We start from the raw sequence: 27,834 nt of genomic DNA on the forward strand, positions 1-27,834 counted from the left end.
TAAACCCTTTAGTCCTTGCACCAATTCATTAATCCCTTGCGCCACAAAGTTACAGCCCACTGAAAAACATAGCACAGTTCTAGCACCACCCTGTGCTAAAATGAATAAATGCCCCTCAGTGAGTCCTGAGGGAGATAGTACTAATGTAGGAGATCCCATAGCAACAAGGAAAAGTTTGAGAATAAAAAAAGAAATTATTTTAGCACCTTAGCTGTATCTCAAATTTGCACATAATGCCCAGCTACCACAGAATTAGATATTCTTCCCTCCTATGCACACTCACACTTGGTTTGGCTGAGTATATATGTATTCTGCTAGCAGTCACTTACACCAGAGAACACAAGTAGTATATTGAAATACAACAGTTCAATCCTTATCTTCCACACATCTGCCAGGTCAGGACATCCCCTCTCAATACAGATTGAAGGGTTGCTTGTTTTTTTACCAACATGGATCTAATATAAGTGAATAGTTTAAAGGGGTTATCCAGACTTTAAACCAATTATATAACCATCCAGCGAGTTTGTAAAACTCCCAAAAAAGTTATCCTTATTTCCTCTGTCAATCCTGTTGTCCAATGCAACACGCCCCCTCAGTGCCATTAAGAAAAAAAAATAAGTTACTGGAAGTCTACCATCAAAATCCATCATGATCAACCAGTTACACTTACTCATACATCCAGGCACCATGAATGTGGTTATCTAAGTATTTGACTTACAGACGACCCCTAGTTACAGACTGACCCCTCTGGCCACTGTGACCTCTGGTGAAGCTCACTGGATGCTTTACTTTAGTCTCAGACTGCAATGATCAGCTATAAAGTGTCTGTAACAAAGTGTTATTGATATTCCTTGGTCCCATTACCTTGGTCCAAAATTTGTCTGGAGCTACTAAAATATACAGTTCCGACTTACATACAAATTCAACTTAAGTAAAAACCCAATGAACATATCTTGTACCTAACCCGTGGACTGCCTGTAATTGTCATTACCATTTTGTTGTTTTAATCCATCCTTATTTTGGCTTGTAAGATCTCAAGATGTCACTCTAGTACACTCTTGCTCCAAGTTTTTGAGAAAATCTTCCTGTGACTTGAAGCCATCTCTTACAACCATGCATTATGTACCTCTTGTTCTTAGAGCGTCCCACCTTGGATTTATCTACAGCTGGTCTTTTAGATATAGGTGCATTACCACTGACTATATCTTATGGGCATTGTTACTTTATGAAATTATAGTCCTTTTAAAAATACTTCCAAAAATAAATTGTTTATGGCAATGTTAACTATACAAATCATGACATGCTCTTATAATGACCTGCTCTGGTCCGCACTGTTCTTTGCACCTTATAACTCCAGTAACACCTAGATATAGGTTTCCTTTGTCTTTCCAACTTGCTGTGAATTTATCGTTTGGTGAAGAGAACAGGTCATGTTTGTGCTTTTTTTTTAGGAAGATGACACATACTCCAACTATAAAAACTACTCTTATCTTGCCTATTCCTAATCTCACACATTGCCTTGTGTAACCATCCAAATTCCTCTCCCTGATTTACACTGCCAGCTCTATGATGAATTCTGCCAAGCTGTATTTTGCACATGCCGTCCCAGGTTGTTATATCTTCACTGGTGCCGCTCCAGACGTTTGTTATTGGAAATATGTTCTTTACTGACAGACTATGGTCCAAAAAAATTAATCCAAAATAATCCTAGGACAGAAAACAAAACTATTTCTATCTTCGATCAATGGGAATGGTGAAGACAAGCCAACATTTTGAACAGCAAATACAAATGTCATTAAAGTGATCCTCAACTATAAGACTTTGTGAGTTAAAGGGGTTGTCCAACTTAAGCAAATAATTGATACTATTTATTAAATGAAAAGTTAAACAATTTTCCAATAACCTTTCTGTATCAATTCCTGACAGTCTTCTAGATGTCTGCTTGGTGTTGCTCATCAACCTTCATTGGATAAAAACCATCATGTGATGTCACACAGGTGCACGACTCGCTATATCATACAGCTCTGTTGTGGCTAACGAGACGTGCACCTGTGTGACATCACATGACCAGGGACCAATGACGTATCCATATGAAAGGTCAATATTAGATCAGTGGGGATCCATCTCCTAGTACTCCTCATTCCGACAGCCTTCAGGAATTCAGCTGTAGTTCTCAGCTTTGGCCACTACTTGGAGAACTACTTACAGAACTGTCATTGTCGCTGTGTTTTTCACATATTACACTAATAATTATACAGTGGAACCTTGGATTACGAGCATAATTCCTTCCAGGAACATGCATGTAATACAAATCGCTAGTATAACAAAGCAAGGTTTCCCTTAAGAAATTATTAAAACCCAGACAATTGGTTTCACAATGACTGAATACCTTGGATTACAAGTAGAATTTGTGCTCATTATCCAAGTTGCTTGTATATCAAAGCATGTTTTCCCACAGGAAATCATTAAAACATAAATGATTCATTCCACTCCACAAAAATTTTTTGTCATGTGTAGTACAAAATCTATTTCTTCTTCTTTTTCAAAATTGTGATATACAATTTTATGAAAGAGAACATATAGTTCAATACAGTAGAGGGGGGGGGGATCACATAATGCTTGTATTATGCAATTTTGCTTGTACACCAAGTTACAATTTTTGTAAAAAAAAACAAGCTTGTGATGGAAAACACATGCAGACCAAGTTACTCGTAATCCAAGGTTTCAACCTTGTGATACTAAATATTAATATAATATTATGATATTATGATGCCTGATGAAAGCTCTAGTCCAGAGCTGAAACGCGTTGCACTGTATTTTTAATACGTTATGCATATGCTCATTTTATGAGATAAATATTTTTAACAATAATAAAAGAGATTCCTTTATCCATTGGATCTCTACGTCTGCTGTTTGCACCAAGCGCCTTCCTGAACCTCTCGTCGGGCTCTTCCTCCTTAATATAATATTAGGCAATGAAGATAATATAGTGTGTTTTGTTGACTGCCCATACATAATCAATTCCTAATTAAGTCTGTGTGTGCTTAAATCTCCTGATATGCAAGTTTTGCTGGAAACCCTCTAAGTCATAAATAACAATTACAGACCTTCAGTTCAATCAGTAATACACTTAGAATCTCTGTGGTTTGCAGGCATTATATGTCATTAAAGGATTGGAAGTCATCTGTGTTTTTGGCTTGAGGATTGTTATTTTTGTTTTTAAATCTAATGACTTTTGGAAGACGCACAAAGCAAACATTCCCTCGTTTTATTGCCAGTCCCAAAATCTAGCTCATACACTTTGATATAACATGTGGGTTTGAAAGCCTTGACTGACATGTCAAGCAAGTACCAGGAGGATTAAATATACTAAATGTTTAGTCTTGGGCTGATACTGAAATAAGATACAATGTAATTGTAAAAAGTATATTCATTGCTTATATTACAATTGATTTTTTCTTTCCATGTTCGCCAAATGTTGGATGGTGGGTGTGTTTATCAAACAAGAGGGGTTTACCTTTTCCTTACATGTATATCTTTTTCTTTGCTACTGAGCATTTTTAATAAAATTAGTAATACATAAAAAGTATATTAATTACTAAAGCAAGTAACTGGTCTCACAATAAAATTGTCAGTATGCAAACTAAAACCCTCTTTGAATTTATATTGAATGCATTTCTGTGTTTGTCAACTACATTCAGAGTGTCAAGACTGGAAAAAAAGTGCAACCCCTACACTTCAAACAAGCTCTCCGTCTCAGCCCTGCGCTAAACCGAAGGTAGTAGTGGACAGTAGTCCCTACCCTGTATATCTGCACAGTACAGTAGACATACAAACAAGAAATAACAGGCAAACCAAGTCAAAACTAAGATGGTGGTAAGGTACAAAATTGAAAGGCACAAGAATAGTCAAGGTACAGGCAAAAGGTCAGTATAACAGCAAAGCACAGACGGTAATATGAAATAGCCAGAAAACAAGTCTTTAAAAGACACCTGCAAACAGAAATATATGCAGTGATTGGACACTTCTCCAGGAGATGATTGGTGTAGAATCTTGTGAATGCATTCCTATAATGTTCTGGATTAATTCCTGGTTTGGGCTTATAAATACTAAAGCAAAATTATGAACAAATATTGAATGTATGAAAGTCGCCTATCTTTGTAATGCTATCTATGTTACAGCCAGACATTATTCTTGTTATATATGGAGAACATGATAAAAGACTCAGAAGATGAAATGTGTCCGCACACATTGTTCCCAGAAATTCCTGAGCACACAATGAAATCTGGCCATTCCTGCAACTTTCAGCATGGCCTGGAGGATTGCATGAAACTTTCATGGCTCACAAAATAAACATTTTAATTGTACTTATGTGTTACATAGTTTATATGATTGAAAAAAACACATGTCCATCAAGTTCAACCAAGGGAGGTTAGGAATTGGGTAAAGAATGGATTTAAGGGAAAGAATTCTACACTATAACATAACCATCAATGTTATTTAGATGTAAAAGGCATCTAGACCCTTTTTGAAGCTCTCTGCTGTCCCTGCTGTGACCAATGCCTGAGGCAGGCTATTCCACAGATTTACAGTTCTTAAAGCCCCCTTGCCTCTGGAGATTAAATAGTGTTTTCTCCAGGCAGAGACAGTGACCCTTTGTCTTTTGATTTAAACTGGAACAACTTTCCACCATATTTTTGTATGGACCTTTCATATTTATATAAATGAACCATGGGCATCCTTTTTATGGACTGGTGCCCAGAACAGGTCCGCATACAGTGAGTATGGAAAGTATTCAGACCCTGTTAATTTTTTTACTCTATTTTAATGCAGCCAATTCGTAAGAAAAAAGGTTCTTTTTTTGCTAATTAATGTGCACTCTGCAACCCATCTTGACACAAATGTAGATATTTCTGCCAATTTATTAAACAACAAAAACTAATATCACATGGTCATAAGTATTTAGACACTTTGCTCAGTATTGAGTAGAAGCAGCCAGTACTGCCATGAGTCTTCTTGGGAATGATGCAGCAAATTTTTCACACCTGGATTTAGGGATCCTCTGCCATTCTTCCTGGCAGATCCTCAGGTTGGATGGTGAATGTTGGTGGGAGCCATTTTCAAGTCTCTCCAGAGAAGCTCAATTGGGTTTAGATCAGGGTTCTGGCTTGGCCAGTCAAGACTAGTCACAGAGTTGTTCTGAGGCCACTTTGTTATTTTATCTGTGTGCTTAGGTTCATTGTCATGTGGAAAAGTGAAATCTGCCATAAAGCCCCGACTGATGGAGGTGATAGTAGACTTATATAATATATATTTCCTAATCAAGTCCAATCAATTTAATTAAGCACAGCTGGACTCTAATGAAAGAGCAGAACTATCTCAAGGAGAGTCAAATATGAGTGTCCCAGCAAAAGGTCTGAATACGTAGAACCATGTGATATTTCAGTTTTTCTTGTTTAATTACCAGAAAAGAAAATAACATTTCCATTTTTTTCTGTTAACATGGAGTGCAGAGTACATTAATGAGCCAAAAAGAGCTTTTTTGATCTTACAATTTGACTACAATGAAACAAAGAGTGAGAAATGTAAAGGGTCTGAATATTTTCTGTATCCATTATATTCCCGTTGAGGCCGAACCAATGCCTTGTACAAGGGTAATATTACATGCTTGTGCTGAGTGTTCTTAAATCAAATAATAGTAAGCTGTGAGGCTGCTCTTATGTTACATTATCTCTGTGTGATGAAAAGAAAGCTAATCTATTCCATTGTTTCCTCAATAATTCAATTGATAGTCAGAAGAGGAAAGAACTGCAGGAAACCTATAATACCCATGGGGCAGTACACTTGCAAGGCTTTTTTCAGCTGCCCTGTTTTCAACTGCCTATCAATACAAAATCAACTGAATGGATAATAAAAATGGTTCTCTCTTATTATGGCATATTGGGACATATTTACTTACCCAGTCCCTGTGCGATCCCTGATTGGGACTGTCCGACAAGGATGAACTCTGAGATTCATGAAGATCATGCACCCGATTTCCTGCATGTGTCGCTTCCCTGATCAGGTCCGCCGAAGTTCATCTTCTTCTTCCAGGTGTATGTAAGTGCTTGGCTTGTGACACAAATTTAAATGTTAAATCCCGTGCATAGTCCGAATCTGTCGGATCCTCTGACGTCCCGCCCCCCGATTTGTGTCACGTGAAAGCCGGCGCGATTGCGTCACAAAACAATCGTGTGTGATACAATCCCCAACGCGATCTACGAAAAGTCGGGAAAACCGAAGAAAATGCAGCCTCGGGACCCTTAGTAAATAAGCCCCATTATGTATTTTATGTGACCAAGTGTCAGAAATACTGATCTTTTCTTTGGATACCCTACATTGAAACTAATGTTGCTGCTTTATTCATCTGAGTTTATGCATTGAATAACACTTACTGGTAACCTCTGTCTTTTTATATCATAACTTGCATCGATCAGAACATTGATCAGAACTAATGAACTTAAGGTGTACATAATATGAGAAGCCATGTCAGACTGGTTATTCAACATTTCTGAAAAGTTTTCTTACTGTGTATAAATGAACAGATAGTGTCACATATCCAGAAGCCAGAGCACCCACTGTGCTCTGGCTTCACAGGCTGTTACACTGTACACAAACACTTCCCCTTTCCCACTCCCAGAATACAACAGGCAAAGGAAAGTGGGAATTGCCAAGGGAGCAGAGGGAAGGTGGAGACATATCCTGCACAGAGGGGTTCTGGTAACGCCCACATCATTTTAAAAGTTGATTTTAGAAGTATGCAGACCATGGATAACAAACAGAAGAAGATTACATTAGTCATAGTGCCTGAATCTAAGAGTAAGATTTCCTTTAACACTTGTCACAACTTCTCTAAAATTTTCCATATAATTCGGCTTCTGAATTTAAATAAGAATGAGAAGCAAATTCAATTCTTCTTTCTATGTGCAGTGTATAGGAGACATCATAAGGTGGTCGACATCTCAGACGGCTCACCCCAACCCTTGTTGTGGTTTGAATACTCACAATTGTCCTCCTTCATCAGAGTACCTGGCTCTGATAATGGGGTTGAGTCCTCTCTCACTGCCTTCTAAGGCCTTTCCCATACATCAAGGCCCTAGAGCATGGCAATTCTCAAATATACTCTCTACTGGTTCGGAAATCTGACACTTCCACCTTACCAATTGTTGCGCGTTGGGAATAGGACTTAGGCAGATCACTGTCTTCTGAGGACTTGCAAAAGGCCTTTCTATACTGTCATAAACTCTCTTCTGCTAAGCAAGAAAGTGATTACAAGATCCTCAAAAGGTGGTACTGTGCCCAGTCTCTTCTGAACTCCATTTATCCACCCATCCCTGACACCTGTTGGTGTTGTGAGCTGTCAAGGGCTGACATGTTACACATTTGCTGGAGATGCGATAAGATTTGGCCCTTTTTGGATCAGGTGTATACAGCAAACCATTCTATCTTGGGTGCCTATGTAGACAATACTCCCGAAGTGATCTTGCTCTTGATCCTCCCTTGCTCCATTAAAGCTCAGAAGTGAGACCCATTACGGTCTGTTCTCATTGTGGCCAGTGCCGTGATTTTGAGGCATTGGAGATCCTCCACGCCCCCCACTGTGTTTGAGTGGGTGCAGGAGATGTTGACAATTGCATGCTTTGAAGAGCTGTCGGCAGAGGCGGCCTGCACATAGGGAAAATACCTAAAAATCTAGCAACCGTAGATACAATTCAAACACTCTCTGTCTTAGCGCAAATTGTGGTACTTAGACCCTTATGGACAGGGGTAGCGGAGTCACCCCCACCCTCCCCACTACAGGACTGTCCTACCCCTTAACTTGCCTTTCTTTACTATGTCTTTCCCCTCTCCTTTTATTTCTTTCTACTACTCTCTCCCCTTTTTTCCACTTTTCAATATATACTGGTTTCCCATTGTTATAACCTTTTTGATTGGTGATGATCTTACACTCTCACATTTTTTCTGCCATGATCTACTATTTAATTTCCATTGTTGGAACCACCTATGGACTTGTTGCAGTGACGGCCAGTTTATGTCCCTGTGAGACATCTTTCAGTACAGGTGCCATTTATACATATTGCTGTTCCTTGATACAGGTGTTGGCTACTGTTACTTGTACTGATATTTTTTTGTACAATAATCTATTGTTATTTTTTTGTTTTCTTCTGTCTTTGTTAAACTTGATTGAATCTAGGCACATTAGTTACTGAGTTTTGTCCTCTTTGATTTATAGTGTAGATATAGATGGGTTTGCTAGAATAGGAGCGATTATATACAATGCACTGGAACATGCTAGATCTTAATAAATAGAGGATACAGATGAATTATGATTTGCAAAATTACTACGTAGCTGAAAGACAAAAATCACATCCCTCCCATCAATAGGTACGCTAGGGATTCACCATTCATTGCCCTCTCCTCTCCATCCCGGTGCCATTTACTGAAGGATGCCAGATGGCTAATTTCTCTGTATCCAGAACTCTGGATTTTATACAGTGAATTTGTAGTGTATGTTCTGATGTCTGCTTCTTTCACTGCCAATTAGTTGTTCCAGGCTATGATAGAGAAAAGGTGGTGATATGGTAAGACTCATGAGAGGTAATAACCATCAGCAATCTTAACCTGCTTGGAAATATTGACTAAATAGCCACCATGATTTTCCCACTGACTCATAATGGCGTGGATGTAGGGACTTATGGTATTCGTGTGATAACTACTGTTAGGCTTATTACTTTGAATGGGACAAATCTGCAATACTCAGACCTGCCACTGCTACAGTACAGCAGATTTCTCAAGCCTTTAACAGTATTCCAAGAATGACAAGAGAAGAAGCCACTGTGGTCACTCTTGCTCCAAATGTCCCTTAAACTGCCAATGAACCTAAATGCCAAAAGTCAGATCCTCATCAAATAATATTGATCGCTGAAGTATACAATAGTTAATCAATTTACATTGTAAGATAGCCCTTTTACTCTGGGCTCATTCACTAAGGGTCCGTCGGATACATTTTGGCCGAGTTTCCCGACGATTTCTGTTTTGCTCCGTATTGCCCCAGGATTTTGGCGAACGCGATCGGATTTTGGCGCATCAGCGCCGGCTTGTACACGACAGAAATCGGGGGCGGGCTGTCGGACAACCCGACGTATTCGGACAACGCGCAGGATTTAACAATTAGAATTGCGTCACAAGACACGCACCTACAAGCACCGGGAAGAAGCAGGTGAACTCCGGCGGACCTCAGGGCAGAAGCGACGGATGCAGGAGCTCGGGCACACGATCTTAGTGAATGGCGCCGGACCCGAATCCTCATCGGACAACGCACCGCGGGATCGCGACAGGACTGGGTAAGTAAATCTGCCCCAGTGTGTTGACAGACTGCAAAAGTTAAGGCAGGACCTATTCCTACCAGTCATTGTGGTGCGGACGGTCACTTCCTGTGGACATCGGCAGGGTGAGTGGTGATCATTTGCCGATGTCATACCAGTCACAAGTAATGGCACATGGCCTGTTGTTTGTGACTGCAAAATGCACCCGTTTGAGGCCCAGCTCGGTTATATAATAGACAAAAAGTACAAGTACTGTATGTCGGTGGTAGTGCATTTAGGCCTAGTATACAACACTAGTATACAGCAAAAGAGTGGTGGCTGCTGCGTCCAGTGAGGTTCAGTAAGTTGGAGATTGGCAAAGGAAATGAAGTACACGAAAGATAGACCTCGCTTCCTAAATTAGGTCCAAAAGACAAAGAGATTATGTTGAAGTAAGAATATGTTGCTTATGTCATTTGGAAATATTTTCTGTTGTTTAGCCTTTTGGACCGGACAAAGTAAACAGTTTATCCCTGAATGTGTAGAATTTGCCTTCAAAAGGAATTGGCAAGTCGTGACATTCCTAGGATAGGTATAGCAGTATGGGTCACTTTAAGGTTAGTCATAGTCAACCATATAGATGCGCGTGTCTACATAGATTACTGGCATGCTGACCATATGGACCATCACAGCTTAGCATTGGATCACACAGTTCATTAAATACATATTCTGGCACCACATTCTAAGACTGTATATACTGGAAGGCGCAAACTCTATATATGATCTGTTGGTTTGGTGATATGTATAAAAATTCATTTTTTGGCCTCATGCTATGTGTTGGAGACTACATTCCAGAGTTTAAAGGAAATTTACCACAAGGATAAAGGATTGTAAACCAAGCACACTGGCATATTGGTGTACACCCTCTCTGGCAGGATCTGCTCTGCTTTAAGCTTCTTATGCCCTTGTATTTAAGAATAAAAAGCTTTAAAAAATATGCAAATCAGCCTGAGGAACGCCATTTGCATCATTTTAAAATCCTTTTTAAAAATACAAAACAAAAAAAAACAGGGCATAAGAAGCTAAAAGATCCTGCCAGAGGCGGCACACACCAGTATGTCAGTGTGCTTGGTTTACAGTCTTTCATCCCGGTGATAGATGCCCTTTTAATGTATAATTAAAAGTTAATTTGCTTAGCAATATTTTGATCCACGTTTATCAAAACTAGTGCAATTTGCCAGTGAAGTGTGCAGGGTGCGACAGATTGATGAAAATTGGTGCACAGTCTTCATGAATCTGGTGCCCCCTGCACTGCACCCCTTTTCTGGTGCACTTTGTTCATATTGCAGAATTGTGGCGCAGACAGAATTGTGGCGCATGTCATTATTAAATATGGCACGAATGGCGACTAAGCACTACCACGCCCCTTTACAAGCACATTTTTTCTGTCTTGTCGGACATAGTGCAGCCGCGACACAAAACTGGCGCAGACACTTTATAAATACATGTGCAAGTAGTTTGCATGTTCTTTTCAGTGCAAAATCAGACAGAAAACTGGCGCAAACACTTTAATAAATGTGATTGTTTGTGTATCTTCTACATATATCAGAGAGCAGGGGCAGATTTACCGTAAAGTTACCCAAGCAATTGTTTGGGAATCCCAAGTTGAGGTGGGATACTGTGCCCCATGGGTCACTGATACTGTGTGAAAGCATTAGGAGACTTCCTTCTCTGCCATTTGGAGAAGAACTGTCCAGAGGGTTTCCAGACAAAATTCATCAGATTTCTCAAGTCTTTAAAAGTAAGACAGTCGTGGACAATAAATACATTTATCAAAATGTCTGATGCTGAATGATAACTCTGGCACAATGTAAGAGAGTCTAGTCTTATTTTGCACCTCATAAAAGTTGGCAGAAAAATGCACCATGTTTGGTACACAATTTTTTTCCTGACCCTTTTCATGACCGTTTTTCATATTTGTTGTAAAAGTTTCTAAAAACTGTTGAATACCCTTTATGGTCGCACTCACAACAGAACGGTCGTAAACATGTTGATAAATGTGCCCCATGTTGCTTATGGCCACATAAAAGGCAAATCCTTTGATGCTAGAGAGAAACAATAAAGACAACTACTGGCAAATAATTTAAAGGTTCACCAGATTTTAACACATTGAACATCATTTCCCTCTGATAGGGTATGAAAAATCCTTTCTAAAATCCCCTCTTTTATTTGAAACCTCACCCTTTTACCTATAGAAAAATCTCCCCCCAAACCATGTGAAAACAAGCAGAGACAAGCCATACTTTGCCTGAGGCTGCAGGGGGAGCATTGCTTTGGTAGATTTCCTTTAAACTTGACTGATCTCAGACAAAATATGACTCTTCTCTGCTCATTTTTATTCCCTAACTTAGAATGCTGGACGTTTAATGGTTTACAATCTGGAGACAACGTCTCTTTACTGACCACACTGTGCCAAACTTATACACTTTGCTATACCTAGTGCAGGGCATGATTACTGGGTGGGCTGCTGGGTGCGTACTTTGCCTTCAAAGGCCATAACAGTGTGGGGGCATACTGTATATATGTGTATATATGATTTCTTTACAGTATGTACATGATTTTTATAGGCTTAATGTACAGTATATGTATAAGTGTATATGATGTGTACATACTGTATGTGCATATACATGAAGTATATATATACAGGCAGTCCCCGGGTTACGTACAAGATAGGATCCGGAGGTTTGTTCTTAAGTTGAATTTGTATGTAAGTCAAAACTGTATATTTTATAAGTGTCGATCCAGACAAAAAGAAATTTGTCCCCAGTGACAATTGGAGTTTAAACATTTTTTTACTGTAATGGGACCAATGATTATCAATAAATCTTCATTACAGACACCTTACAGCTGATCATTGCAATCTGGGACTATAGTAACATCCAGAGAGCTTCACCAGAGGTCATATGAGTAGGGGACCGCCTGTACTGTATATGAATGTATTTGATCTCTATATACCGTTTGTGCGTGTGCAGGATGTGTATATACTGTATGTGCATGTACAAGAGGTGTATAGTGTTACTGTAATGTACGTGTGTGTATATAATGGGGCTTATTTACTAAGGGTCCGCAGATTGCATTTCCGTCGGACTTCCCGCCATTTTCGGGATTCGCGCCCTGGGACAGGTATTTAGAAGGGGATTGTGTCGCACACGATCGGATTTTGGCGCAGCGGCGCTGGCTTCTATGCGACAGAAATCAGACAATCCGTCGGACAATCCAACCGATTCTAACTGAGCGCGGGATTTAACATTCAAATTGTGTCGCATACAATGCACTTACATACACTGTGAAGAAGAACGTGAACTCCGGGGGACCTGAGCGGGTAAGCAACACATGCAGAATCTTAGTGAATTGCGGCATTTTTGTCGGACAACTCACTTTTGGGAACGCGTCAGGACCAGGTAAGTAAATGTGCCCCAATGTGTATATTCTGTGTTTTGTATTTTATGTGTACATAGTTACTGTTCAGTATGTGGGTATATGATGTTTGTTTACTGTATGTTTGTGCATATACTTTATGTGCATGTTTATAATGTGTATATACTGTATGTATATTATGTGTATAAACTATGTATGTGTGTATGATGTTTATAAACGTGTGTGAGTGTATAAATATGGATTTTTAAATCTTTAAGTGGAAGGGGGGCTCTATATAGACATCAGATCTATATGATGGGGGGAAGATGAACCAGCTTTGAGTGAAGGAGTCTCATTTCCAGTAGTGGGCACATCATAAGATATCTGATTACATTTCCATAGATTAATAGGTATCCTGTTTGAATCATATCAGTGTTAGTTGTTACGTTTCCCTCTTCTTGTATGCTAAGTGTCACCACTTATGTTTTCTCCTGGAAAAAAACTCATTAGTACCACATGGAAAAACAAGTCATTAAGCAGAAACCACAGGAAAACTGCAGGGGTTGTACATGTCATGATTGTAAAAGCTGAAATGCATAGTCCTATATACTGTGCTTTCATGTAACACATGCTGCAGCCTTCATATTTATGTCTTTCACTGTGTAGTCAAAATTACACATTGGGGGAAACTATTAATTTTTGTAGAAGTGATAAAATAATCATCCAATGCTGCTAACCCAGTAATGAAAAAACATCCAAGTGTCTTAATCATTGTTTTTTTGTAGAATTTCGCCATCCATAAAAATGTGATTAAGAAATGATTGAATAGTTGAATATTTCCCAAACTGGTATTGATTAAAACATCAGCTGGTCCCGCAAAAAATAAGCCACAACCAGCTCTTTGCACTGAAGTATGCATTTTGTGTAAAATGTTTTTTTTTAATTTTATTAAACCTATAAAAACTATGTAAATTTGCTGTTCAAAAACAAATGTGATGTGTCTTCAGTGAAAAACATAAAAACAGAACCTGTGGGAAAAAGGCACAAATATGCTTAGGAGAGGTGGGGGTTGCTCTTTTGATTTTTTTTTTTTTATGGAGAACCCCTTTAAGCTTCAATTATATTTCATTTCAGTATCTCCACCCTGCTTTTAGGCCTTTTCATATTCAAAAATGTCCTATTGGTTTCATCTGATTAAAAACATTTTTTATATTGAATTCCTGTAAAATTTTCTAAATGTCTTAATTTTCCATATTATTAGTGAATAGCAGAACACTTGACTAATTGTGAGTGCTAATGCCTCCAGGGTTTATGAGGATGTAACCTATTTAGCCAATGTAACCTAACCCATAAGACCATATAGATCCAAGTACAACAGCTCATCCCATTCATCAGCTGTTTCATCATCATCAGTGTCATCATTATCAGCATCATCATCCACATCATCACCACCATCATCAGCAGCACCAGCGACTGCCTGGATGATATTGATCTCCCAGACCTAGCAGACCCTTCTTGTTTTTGTCACTCACTTTGTTCTGTAATATTCCCTTTGAAGAGAAAACAGAACGTGCAATTTCCAGGGCCCTTTGAATCCCGTCAGAAATCATTAGAAATTTGTGAAAGAGGAGAAGCAGAGGTAGGAGTAATTGCTAGAAGGTATAATATACTACTATTCAACCAATGACTAACCCACTACAGAAACCATAAGCTCATTCATACATTCTGGACTTTACCTGAGACCTAACACCAATACAGGCGGTCCCCTACTTAAGGACACCCGACTTACAGACAACCCATAGTTACAGACAGACCCCTCTGCCCACTGTGACCTCTGGTGAAGCTTTCTGAATGCTTTACTATAGCCCCAGACTGCAATGATCAGCTGTAAGATGTCTGTAATGAAGCTTTATTTATAATCCTTGGTCCAATTACAGCAAACATTTTGAAACTCTGATTGTCACTGGGACAAAAGAAAAAAAATTGTCCAGAACTTCAATTATAAAATATACAGTTTCGACTTACATACAAATTTCCCTTAAGAACAAACCTCCAGACCCTATCTTGTATGTACCCGGGGACTGCCTGTATGTGCAATCTTCACCTGTCCCATCACAGTCTCCGAATAAGCCAAATGAAGCCTTCTTACAATACATACATTATACCTATATGTACAGCCATACAGCAAGTCTTCTAACATGTACAACTACACCTCTCATGCATGAGACTTGTAATCACCCAAGTAATTACTTTTACAGAACTCAGCACAAAATCTAGGTGTGTGTAACTTTCTTTAATGTATAGAAGTTACAATATTCATGATATATTTTCACAGGAGTAGCTGTTTTCACAACACACATTATGTAATTGATCCATGACCTCAGAATAATATGCAGCCATTATTCATTTTTATACAGCAACCCCCTATTAATTCATTTATGTCCAGCAGCCCCTTATTTATATACAGTACATCGCCTCCTAGAGCAAACTATGCAGAAAACTCCTATCAAATCATTATTGTTTGGCTCCCCCTTATGTACAGCACCCTCTCTTATTTATATATACTGTACATCAACCCTATACAGCAGCCCCCTATTTATTTATATATAGTACCCCTCTACTTTACATCCCATACTGTATATTCAATTTAAGTAGTAACCCCCTATTGATTCATATATAAACAACACCCCTTATGTATAGCACCCCCTCTAATCAAAATAATGTGCAGCTGACCCTGATAAATCTCTTTACAACACCCCCTAATTTTTTTTGTATAATTTGTATAAATCACCCTCTCAATCAATCTCTAAATTAATTAATACCCAGCCAATAATGGAATTTATATACATCTCCCTCCTAGGAATTTATATATTATTATAAGAATTTTGTTACATATAGTGACATCCCCATCATTAATTCAGATATATACTATAGATGTATAGTGCTGCCTGTACCATAAAGGAGAATGGGGGGGGGGGCAAGTAAAAACTCTGCTGCACCACTCTGGTAATCAGTTGCCACTGCATTTAACAGTTAATGCCCATGATTGGATGATTGGTGGATTGGTGCCAGCAGCGATTGTGGACATTACTGGTGGGGAATCGGGTCTGGGTTCAGGTTTGGTAGCCGAACCCGGATCTTAACAAATTTCAAAATCTGGTTAGGCAAAAATATAAATGCATAAATTACAAGGTATCCTGAATCCTTGCAACAAAAAATATATAAATCTGATCCTTTCACTCTACAACCAAGAGCGTAACAGCCGCCGTAGCATCCGTAGCGGCTGCTATTGGGACCGTGCTTCTCAGGGGCCCGGGATGGACAGCAGAGAATTTATTAGTGCCATTATCCTGGGCCCTCTCTCCCTTCTGAGGGATACAGCACAGCAGTAACAGGGGAACAGGGGCCCGCTACCAGCAATGTAATGGGTCCCCGTCTGCTGGGCTGACCAGGTCCTCCAACCTGTATGGGCCATGCTGTATGATGAGTGTATGTATGTACGAGTATATAATAGTGAGTATATGGGTGTAGAACTTTATGGGGCACATTTACTAAGCTCCGTGGGCCAGTTTTCTGTCTGACTGCACATTCCTTCTAGAGCAAAATGCTTGCACAGGTATTTAAGAAGTGCCTGCACCACATATGTGGCACAAGTGACCCTTTTTTGTCGTGGCTGCACTATTCTTCATGCAACAAATTTCTGCACTGAAGGGGAGTCCAACAAAGGTGTTGCACGGCCCATGTTAAAGGTGCACCAAAAAAAATGTGGAGCAGTGCAGGGAGCACCAGATTCATGAAGAACGGGTGCCACAAATCATGAATCTGGTGTTCCCTGCACTACACACAGGCAAACTGCACACCGTACAGACTGCACTGTTCTTAGGAAATGTGAACCATGTGTGTACAATATATAAATGTGTATGTATGAGTGCGAAAATGTATGTGATTTTATAATCATGTCTGTACAAATATGTATTTTTTTAAGGGGAAGGGGGCCCCATGCAGAAATTCACTATGGGACCTAAGCTCTGCTAGTTACACCCCTGTCTACAACACACTGCCTGCAGATAGCAATCTGTACAATTTTCTGAGCTCCTCCGGCAATATAACATGCTGCCTGCAGATAGGATACTCCATACAATCTGTCCAGCTCCTCCTGCTCTGTAACATGCTCCCTGCATATAAGACACTGCAAACAATCTGCTCAGATTATCCTGCTCTATGACATACTACCTGCATATAGGACACACTATTCAATTTGTCCAGCTGCTCCTGTTCATTAACATCCTTGACGGAGGCAGTGTGCCGAAACCCGCGTCGGGGTGTCAGCCATCTCAGTGGACGTGGGCTACCAATACATTTAAATGCAGTTTGTAGATAGTTATGTAGCATAAGAAATAACATGAGTTATATATAGAGGAGGCATTAAGTATGTAACATCACTGTACTCTATATGCACTAGTAGTGACAATTTCTGTTTCCTTTATGTAATTACAACCGCAACAATTTATCATATATTGACTAGTGATTTCTACTGTGATATTACCCATGTCCCTTGGATGTTTGTGTCCCTCTAGCACAGCGTACTTGTAATTTCTATATGTTTGTTCCTATTTTTAACATGATATTAAATAAAATTCTATACTTTTTATATGAATCTCCTTTTGGAAATTTGGCTTTTTTTTGGTTTTTGTTCCTTAACAAGCTGCCTGCAGATAGGACACTATACACATTCTGTTCAGCTCTGCCTGTCCCATAACATGTGGTCTCCAGATAAGGCTTGGTCTATTCTTCTTTATTTGTGACTTTTTTGACTCGTATACACTTTTGCGACTTTTTTGTGACTATGAAAGGACAATCTCCTTTCAAAGTTTAACATGGTCAAGTTTTCTGCAGTTTTCTCCAGATGTGGTAATTGGAACTTTTTAATAAGGTCTATGAGAATATTTGTAAATTTTGGAGCAAATCCACACATGACCACTACCAGGTGTAGTAGGAACCAAACATACCTTGAGAATGCTGTAGCTACACTGATGCACAAACATCTTTTTTAATCCCTGAATCGAGTGGTTTCACTAAAAAAACTATTACAAAATTATGATAATGAAGCTCTGTGGCTGCTCTGTCACTTCTCCTCATCAATTGCTGCACAATCCCCCAGCTGCTGCATATGTGTCATCCAGCTCAGGTTGATTAGTCCTGTCTGGATAGTTCAGGAAGCTTGGTGTGTAATGTGTTTATCTAGACACCCAGCTTTCCCAAGGTCCTGAATTTTATAACTGTTTTTTTAGCAGAACACTCAGTTCAGGGATTAAACAAGATAAGTTTCTTCATCAGTGTAGCTACAGCATTCTCAAGGCATGTTTGGTTCACAATGCATAAACATAAATGGTAGATTTTCTTTAAGATACATGTGCCCCCATGTACAAATTGCTCAGCTCCTGTTCTATAACATGCTACTCATAGAGAGGACATCATGCACCATCTGTACAGCTCATCCTGAGCTATAAGATGCTGCCTACAGATATGACACTATAACCAATCTTCTCAGCACATCCAGCTCTATAACATGTTGCATGCAGGTGGGTCATCATGTACAATCTATTCAACTATTCCTTCTCTATAACATGCCGCCAGCACTGTACAATCTTCTTGGCACATCTGACTCTAATGCTGCCTACCAGCGAGTCAATATGTACACTGTGTTCTGCTCCTCATGCTCTATAACATGCTGCCTGCAATTTGCACTAATTTTCATGCTGACTGACTTACTACAATGTTAAATTAGAAGCTCAGCATCCAGCTTTCCTCAAGCAATAAGCCAAGGGGCTTTTCTACTAAAACCCCCTACAATGCAGGACTTGTAAAGTAGTCCTTGTGTCTGATAGCAGATATAGACAGGTGCATTATCCACTGAATATGTATGGCTCTTTCATGAAAAGCAAATCACTTTTACTACATACTGTTCTCCTTCATGTAATGACATTTATATATTTAGTAAGAAGTGTTTGCTATTGCTGAGCGCTGTCTTTTATCTGTGAGAATGGGTTTTACTCTTATAGAAACAGACGTCAATCTGTAGGTTCTGCCAGTAAAGTCACTTGCAATTGATGATAGACATTTCCAAAGGGCAACTCTGGCTTTTGCTTTGGAGCTGATGTAAAACACAAGCAGTTCCTGGTAAGCACTTCCATCATATAGCAGTAGTCAGGATGTAGTGATGAAGTGCAGCTGAGAAAGACAAATGAACTTGGTCATGGTCACAGAATCTGAGGTCGGGATCAGGCACTGATGAGCTATAGGTGTGAATTAAATGCACAATAGAATTAGGGAAGATTGTATGTATAACCATGTTCCTATGAGGCATCTTTAAAAAAAAATGTAAGAACTAAATGGAAAATGTTTTTTTCCTGACTCCCCCTTCCCCTTTGGTCTTGCAGACCTTTCTATGCCAGACCCTTTTACAAGTAGTGCGCACATCTACACAGCCGACTACATGCCACTCTGCACCCACTTGGGCTGGGGGTGGTGTAAGGTATGGAAAAGTCCACACTGGATGTTCCCGTTTACATGGAGTAAGAACAAAGCCGTCCCTGGCCACAACATTGGATGACAAATAAGCATCAAAGCTTTCCCATGTTTCAAAAAAGAGTATGTAGTTCTTTTCTTAGGATGGCATCAGTCCACTCCATCATGGAACCTAAAAAGGCAGAAAGTGTGTGTGTGTGTGTGTGTGTGTGTGGGGGGGGTTGAAGAAGACCCCAGTACATTTCTTTTTCTATTTAATTCAAGCTTCTCGGCTTTGTAGGTCCTGTTATGTCACTGCTTTTGTTTGTACGTGAGAGAAGAAGGAGCTGGGTAACCTTAGACGATTACTACTTCTACATTTATTATTCCTTTGATGGGAGCTGTATAGAGAAGCACGCAGCAAGTTTTCCATAGTGGTAGCTGTAGACACTTTACAGTTTATCATTTAAAGGGGCTGTCTCAAGTTAAATTAAGTAAATACTTGGTGACATTAAGCAGCAGAGAAATCTTTCTATATTTGTCGCACTTTACTCTGCTGAGCTCTACTCACTTGTGTTACTAGGTAGTTTCCAGTGTGAATATAGCTATCAATGCAGCTAGTCATCAGAGCTCCACCACACTGAAAATGGGGCCACACGATCTTCTGCTTTTGCCTCTGGCCTCTTGCAACTTTAATTGATAAAAAAGGATCAGTTACAAAAAGCTTTCATAACTTATGCCAAATGGAAAACAGCTAAAATTGCTTAAAGTTGAGCTAGTACCATAGAGTAAAGCATAGTTCTTTATAATCAGGACGCAGAGGTAAATCTATCGTGGGGGAGATTTATCAGAAGTGTCTGAGAGAGAAAACTGTACTAGTTGCCCATGGCAACCAATCAGAGCTCAGCTTTAATTTTCCAACAGCTGTATACAAAATGAAAGCTGAGTTCTGATTGGTTTCCATGTTTAGCTAGAACACTTATGCTTGCAAATACTTCTGATAAATCTACCCCTCCCCATGATTCTAATGACAATTTTCCTTTAAATTTTTATATTTTTTATGTAATATTTTCACAGTTATTTCCACAGGTATTTTCTCATTCCCTTTTCCAGAATAGCACCGCACGTATGTGAGTTTTGAAGATAACTTGTTTAGTTATGGGTCTCTGACCTGTCATGAGAAACTGGAAAGTTACATCCTCAATAATTCCCAAACTTTTCCAGCTCATCTTCACATAACAAGAGGAGGGGTAGCAGGACTCAACAAATAAACACCAGGCTTTGTGATCCTGCTAGCTTTGAATAATGTAGTCCTCATTTCTAGTCAGTATGCGGAGGGCCAGGAATTTTCATGTGAATATGACACATAAATCTAAGGCATGTACCTCATGGCTGAAATATGAGTTGTCAGATGGGAAGTTAACTTGTGAATCTGGAGAATGGAATCAGTTAGATCTGTAATACAGATGATAGTGCTCCATGCTGTGCAACATGTCCCTATAATAAGATAATAAGCAGCATATGGCCATGTCTGCCTTGTGTTAGTACCAACGCTCTCACTTCTCTTTCTGGTCTAAAAGTGGCCTGCAAGATGTGGTTCTCCAACTTCAGTGCAACTACAACTCCCAGTATATCCTGACAGGCTTAGGATGTTTCACAGCAATCATGGAGATTCAAGTTTGCAAATTGCTGCCCTTTATAACTTACAGTAAAATGATGTTTGTTCTCTTAGAAAACATTTTATGAAATCCAAATGGTGAAAATAAAACGTAGCAAGTTATATACCGTATTTTTCTATAAGGCACACAAAAAATCCTTTTATTTTCTCACAAATCAAAGGTGCACCTTATAGTCCAGTGCGCCTTATATATGGACCGTACTTACAGACAACAGCCGCCTTGAACATAGGTCTGGCACCTGCTGGTCATATATCCCTATAATCAGATGCGCCTTATAATCCAATGTGCCTTATATATGAACCTAGACGTTTTAGCAGGCATTTATTGATGGTGTGCCTTATAATCCGGTGCGCCTTATAGTCTGAAAAATACTGTACCCTGTATCTGAGGCAGACTGGCTGCCCACTGGCCACATTACCATGTATACCGGCCATTGTGCTGAATCGACACTTGTAGCTGGGGTTGAGTTTTCTACCACTTCACCCGAAATAGGGTGAGCATGAATGATTTCTTCCCCTGCCGAACCCACAAGGGCGAAACCTGCCATGTCGGGAACTTTTTAGCATTCTTTATCTTACATGAGACCACCAATCACTAATAGGTCGCAGTAGGGCTTCCTAGGCTTGCATGGACAGATTCCTGTCAGGGTGGTAGTCGTATAGGACTATGGCCTGAGATGAGGCTAATAGGGCATTACATGATAGGATAGGGCATTACATGAAGGTTGTATAAGGCGACAACAGAGACAGGTACCCTGGTCCGGGGGTCGCTCCATTCTCCCACAAACATCACTTTCCCTTCCTGCATACTAGTTATACTATATTAATTCTATAAGATCCTACATTGATTGCACATTCACCAGAAGATCACTGAGTTGGAGTGCGCTAGGACTTATACATGGAAGGAATTTTTGAAACCTGGTTCCTGTTCACACGCTATTTGGGGTACATTACCTTTCTTGTGATTATTTTTTCAGTTTATTATTTGTAATATTACTCACATTATGCATGATGCTTTATTGATTTGACAATTTAAGTAAAGGTTACATTTTAGTCTCTCTTGATCCACTTAGATTTCATATTAGTAAATTGAGGTGGCTACCTAATTAAGGGAGCAACTCTCCCTAATTCCTAGTGTATATTTTCTTTGTATTATGTATAATTACAAGCCGGGGTACACCTGCCATAAGGTGAGGTGAGCTTCTTTCCTAAGGGAGTTAACCTGCAGCAGAATGGATGGCAGCATCAGGGGTGCAGTCACCTAATATAAAGCAGGGACTGATTCTTAAAAGTGTCTTTTCCCACCTGCCATCAGCGTGGAGTGTGAGACATTGCATGGAGAACCAACTTACTTAACAATAACTAAAAGCTCGGCCAATAAATGACCACGGTGGTTATGATTGGTTGATCAGGCACTTCCTGTGGCTTGAGGGGCAGGAAGTAGAGCACTGGAAGCAAAACTTTCAAACCTACTATGGAAGTAAAGAGGGCTACTTTCTGAGCTGTATACTGGTAGTCACCTCAAAATACCACAGTTCTAGAAAAGAGGTATAAGAGTATAAGAAATTTAAAAAAACGGTTACAGGTTAAGTATATCAGGTACAAATACTATGGAAATCATGTCCAAAAGGCTCACCAGATGTGGTTGTGGTTGTCCTTACGCACAACTTTGTGTTAACAGGGTCTAAGTTTAGGAAGGGTGTTGTCTTGCGCATGTGCTTGGACCTAGCTTGCCAAACTGGCTGGAGTACAGATAACAAGAAGTGGAAATAGGGCAAACACCAAATATAAACGGTAGTTGTAAAATCAAAAATATGTATTATTGTTGTAATGTTATATCTTTAGACCGGGACATTTAGGTCATTAAAAGGGATTTTGTGATCGAGGAAAGGTTCCAGTTGGCTTGGCAGCTATTTAGGGCTGTGGCCCCGAGTGGAGGCCTTAGTGTGATTTCTCTCTTTTTAGCCAATCACACTGCAATAGACCATGAATAGATGAATATGTATACTATGGGAAGACTGGGTTAGATGAGGACCCTACAGATAATGATGATAGCAGCCCCACCAACTTCATTTACTTGTTAGATAGTCTTCCTTATACATGGCCGGCCTTTGTTTTCAATGTTTCATTAGTTCAGTTTTAATGGAGTGCACAAGACCATAATGAGCTGATCTAGTTGTAATTAGAAACACTGCATTTGATAAATTTCCTTTAAGAAAATCTTTCTACATATTCTGTAGTTTGAATCATAATTTGTACAGATTCATTAATAAGACGTGTTGCATAATATTTTGTCACTCTCACCACCTGGGTAGACAAATTATTTCATTTTCTCAATGACTCAAATTAGTTGAACTTGATTACTGTTTGTAACTGAGTATAAACCTGTCTGACAGCAGTTGAAACAGGTCAGTCGGGTCTAATGGTTAATTACAAGAAGACATAGAAGTAATAAATCTTTGGAGGAGCCTTATGCTTACACAAAACATTGTTTACTGCAGGTTATTTTGGTGATGTCTATCATTTGCTAAGCAACGATTTACGTAATGATCTCCAGATGTTAGTTTTTCTAATATGATCAATCCACAAAGTAAAAGTTTAAGAGATATTTAGACATTTATACACCAAATATATGTTACACATGTACATTATATGTATCAATAAAATTCAAATACCCAGCAGCTGCCTTATTAGTTCTGCTTGCTGTTATTGGAAACTGTCAGCACCTTGTTGTCAGACACAGCTCCAACAACCTCATACAATGTAGAAGACAGTCAGTCAGTCAACTGACTCCAATTCCAGCTCTTTCATGTTCATAAATGACTTACAGTATGTATAAAAATCAAGAATAATATAATAACTGCAGGAATGGATTAAGACTGCATGGGCCCTGGACTGCATGGATATTATAGCCCCTACAAGTCTGGAATTCACTTCCAACATAAGGTATTAGAATCAAACTTCTTGGGGAATGGAGGATGTGTCCCTTCTGTCTGCTTTTAACCTGCAGTTTCAGGACCTCTGGAGGACCGTCAAAGGTCCTGAAATGGCTCTTGTATACATGTGTATTGAGAGGAGGAACATACAATACAGTATGTACAAGTATTTCATGGCTGAAGGCCATACAATTTGGTGGGTGGTTCGGGTGGCCATGGGCCTCCTAAAATGCTTGGGCCCTGGGCTACCACCTTAACCGCCTATATTATAATCCACTGCTGATTTGCTATAGTAAAATGGTATTATCCGATACAGTATATTAAAAGAATTAAACAGTATCAATAACTATATACAGTAGATTATAATAATATTTAGAGTATTCATATTTACAATGGTACTAGTCAATATATATATATATAACTAGTTGCCAGAATCAGAGTTGGCACAATTATGGAAACTCCCCCATCATTAGTCTGGCTACAATTCAGTAGTCTTGGAACTGGGATGGTTTCTTTTTTTCATACATGAGATTATTTGCACAATGCCTTGTGCCAGACTGAAGGTCATCACTGAAAACTGTGTATGCACTGAGAAAACTTGGAGTGATGGGAGATTTAATTTCTGAAGTCTATAAAATTGTTAATGCAGCTGTGGACTGTAATACATACAGTAAGTCAATGTTTAGAAATGGTAAGTAATTTATTGTATTTACAAATGGACACACATTTTGTGTAGATTCATGTCATATGTATACTGAAAAATTGAGTAAAGGTTGAGTTTAAATATTCCATATAATAAAAACTTCACTCCAAGCAGCCAATAGCAAATATAGAAATTTATTGCAGCTGATTTTAAGTTTTACTTGTCCTGATTTGCTCTATAACAAATCATTCTACAATACAAAGCCATGGACTGTATAGAAAATCTGATGATCATAAGCCAGGCCCAAGTCTACCAAACCACATAACAATCCACTAAGGGCTTGTGGAAGGGGTACTGGTTATGCAATGCTAAAACCTTTGTGTTATAGACCAGCTTTGACTAATCAGGATAAGGAAAACTTTGGGCCCCCACCCTAATGGAGAAAATAAACTAGGAGAGCATTTATCTTTCTTGTTTTGTCCAGGGACAAATGTACTTAAAATGCCATTGACTTCCTTCCTTCGCTCGACGTATGCCATTAGCTAATAATGTTACACAACTCAGCCATGATGTAACTTATGTGGTATGCAAGGGGATACAATTTATAAGAAATGGTACAATTTGAAGAAATAATTATTAAAGGGGTTGTCCAGAATACAATTCTGTTTATATTTGACAAGAGGGGCTTTAAAAATAATAACAAGCATATACTCACCTCCACTGGTGCTCCTGTCCTGGTTGGGACTATCACATTCAATTTATGGGATATGATAATGATATCTCATTCTATGATCCCATATTAATGTGTGATTATTTAGGGGACCAACCCCCAGAATTTCCTACTAAAGGGACCACAGTGGTTTTCTGGAGGGCAGTTTCACTATAGTTTGTGGCACAGTCAGTCTTACGGCAATTATATATTGATGGCAAAAAGGGAATGTGAAAATCTTAAAGGGGTTGTCCAGCTTCACAAATGTATAATATAAAGTTTTCCAATATACATTCTGTATCATTTTCTCACTGGTTTCTAAATCTCTACTTGCTAAAAAAAAAGTTTTTCACTTCCTGTGGATACAAATCTGCCCCTGGTCATGTGATGTCACACAGGTGCACAGCTCGTTGGTATCACAAAGAGTAATCAGAGCCATGTGTTTATGGGCCATGTACCTGTGTGACATCACATGACCAGAGACATATTTCTATTTACTGTAAACAACAATGAACCTTCCTAGAGTGAACATTTAAAAAGTTTTCATTACGCAAACTATCTATTTCAGAAAAATGGAGAAGCAGTTTTTGTTTCTCATTCGATTTTTGGTGCTTTATTTTTTTGATATGTTTTTGTTAAAAAAAAGCAAAATGCAGTTTTCAACCCTTCTTTTTTGTGGAGATAACTATTCTGTAGCCAGGTTTTTAGAACTGATTACAATTATTAACAACTAGATCTAGATGATATAAGAAACCGCTTATGACATGTTAGTAATAATACGTATAATAAACCTATGATTATATAGTGCCATCATGTTCCACAACACTTTATAGATCATGAGGTATATATAAAAACAAAATAAGAAATTAGTGAGTAATACAATAGTCCTCAGTTAATGGGGTCACCCACCACTCCCAAGTCAGGGGTTTGAGGGATAAGCAGATGTCATTAGCACACCACTCCAACCACTGACATGGTGGTGGTGTTCCTGAAGGGGGCTGTATACAGGAATGAGTAGCTTGGCCCCTGATCTGCCAGAAGTCCACGGGACATCACAGGAAGGCTCAAGCCTGCTCACTGGGACACGATCTGGTGACAAGCACAGGGTCGGGAGGAGGAGTTGGGAGCGATGAGCCCTCCTCTCTCCATAGGGAGACAAGCACCAGGGCTGCAAATCTGGGTGCAAGTACTGTATTTTGCGGCGTGCCTGCCTGAATAGGTGGGGGTGCACTGACAGACACCATTCTCACCATGCCATCACTGGGAGCCATAGAGGTCTTTGGGGGCCGTGATATGGTTTCAAATCATGCGACCAGATCACAGCCCCCATAACGGCCATGTGAATGCACCTAACAGCCTGTGAAGCTGCATGGAGGGGATTAGCATAGAAGATGACCACAGTCACAGTGCCTAGGTCTATGGGGCACATTTACTTATATTGCCGCTGGAGTTTACTGAAAGTGCATTGTCCGTCTGTAATGCTGTGTGTGGCAATACACTAAGATCGTGCGCCAGAAATCAGGAATATGTCGCTTCCCCGCACTGGTCCGACAGAGTTCCCCATATACGGCGTGCAACACAATTTCGGTCTGAATCAGTGTCCCTAGTTTATTATGCTGGATTTTGATTTTGATGGCAGATTTCCATTAACATATAATAAAATTTAATAATAATATAATAATAATAATAAACATCAGATAATAAAGACAGACAAGAAAAATATATTTGTAACACTTTGTGGTTTAATAAAAATTATAGTGACACATTGCCTTCAACAAACCATAGAATGCAAATTAAGAAGGAAGGAGGATACTGAGAGTCAGAATAAATGAAGAAAGAGGTAATATTATATTGAACTAAATATCTCTCAATTTTTATGGAATCTTTATGTAAAAAAAATTAAAATCAAGGAACTGTCTTCCACATTAAATTGGCATGCATTGTAATAGCTTGTTTTACCTAGTTCTTTTGGGGGGAAATTCACCAATGTGGCTACCAAAGAAACTATTCTCTACGCTGGAATCCATTGTGGGTGATTTGATTTGGGGGAGAAGAGAATACAATACAATGAAGTATAATAAACAATGCTCCTCTGTGGCACAATTGTGATTTGGATTTTTCTTAACTTCTTTCATAGAAATGATTGGATATTGAGGGTTATCCTCTTTATTTCACATCTATTTAGTAATGAATGAATTAAAACAATTGAATCTTCTTTGCTTCAGATTGTTTCTCTTCTTTGGCCGTTGTTCGCAAACAAATCCCTAATAAGGACATCAACAGCAATCTTAACTTTTATTGCATAGTATATCTATCTACCATAAAATTCACTCAGTGTATCCCCCCACTGCTAAAATAAGTGTTAAATCAGCACATTGATGCCAACAGTGTGCGAACAAAAGGGACAGCCAGCATTTAAAGAATTCCTCCCTCTCTCCATCTGATGTTACTGGGATGTTCCACCCCGTGATCCCGGGAGGTTATGAGGGCCAGGGTGATGTGCCTATACCGTGGCTAGGAGAAGGGGCGATGCTCATGTCTGGGACTATGGCTGAGTGATGTGCCCCCTCCTCCATATATGTCAGTTGTGGGCGGCATGG

At 39.3% G+C, this 27,834-nt stretch overlaps 1 long non-coding RNA gene across 2 annotated transcripts; it reads right to left on the reverse strand.

The window, feature by feature from the left end:
• Window positions 1–1,372: 1,372 nt before the first annotated feature.
• On the reverse strand, window positions 1,373–20,140 carry LOC140104982 (uncharacterized). Of its 2 annotated transcripts, none has more exons than XR_011850468.1 (3): window positions 20,051–20,140; window positions 19,840–19,958; window positions 1,373–1,707 (listed from the first exon to the last, which is right to left on the reverse strand). It is a non-coding gene; the product is annotated as an uncharacterized lncRNA (long non-coding RNA). The 2 variants fall into 2 exon arrangements; XR_011850467.1 differs by lacking the exon at window positions 1,373–1,707 and adding an exon at window positions 18,804–18,992.
• Window positions 20,141–27,834: the final 7,694 nt, after the last annotated feature.

This window comes from Engystomops pustulosus, chromosome 10 (assembly GCF_040894005.1).
Source record: "Engystomops pustulosus chromosome 10, aEngPut4.maternal, whole genome shotgun sequence".
NCBI lineage: Eukaryota > Metazoa > Chordata > Amphibia > Anura > Leptodactylidae > Engystomops > Engystomops pustulosus.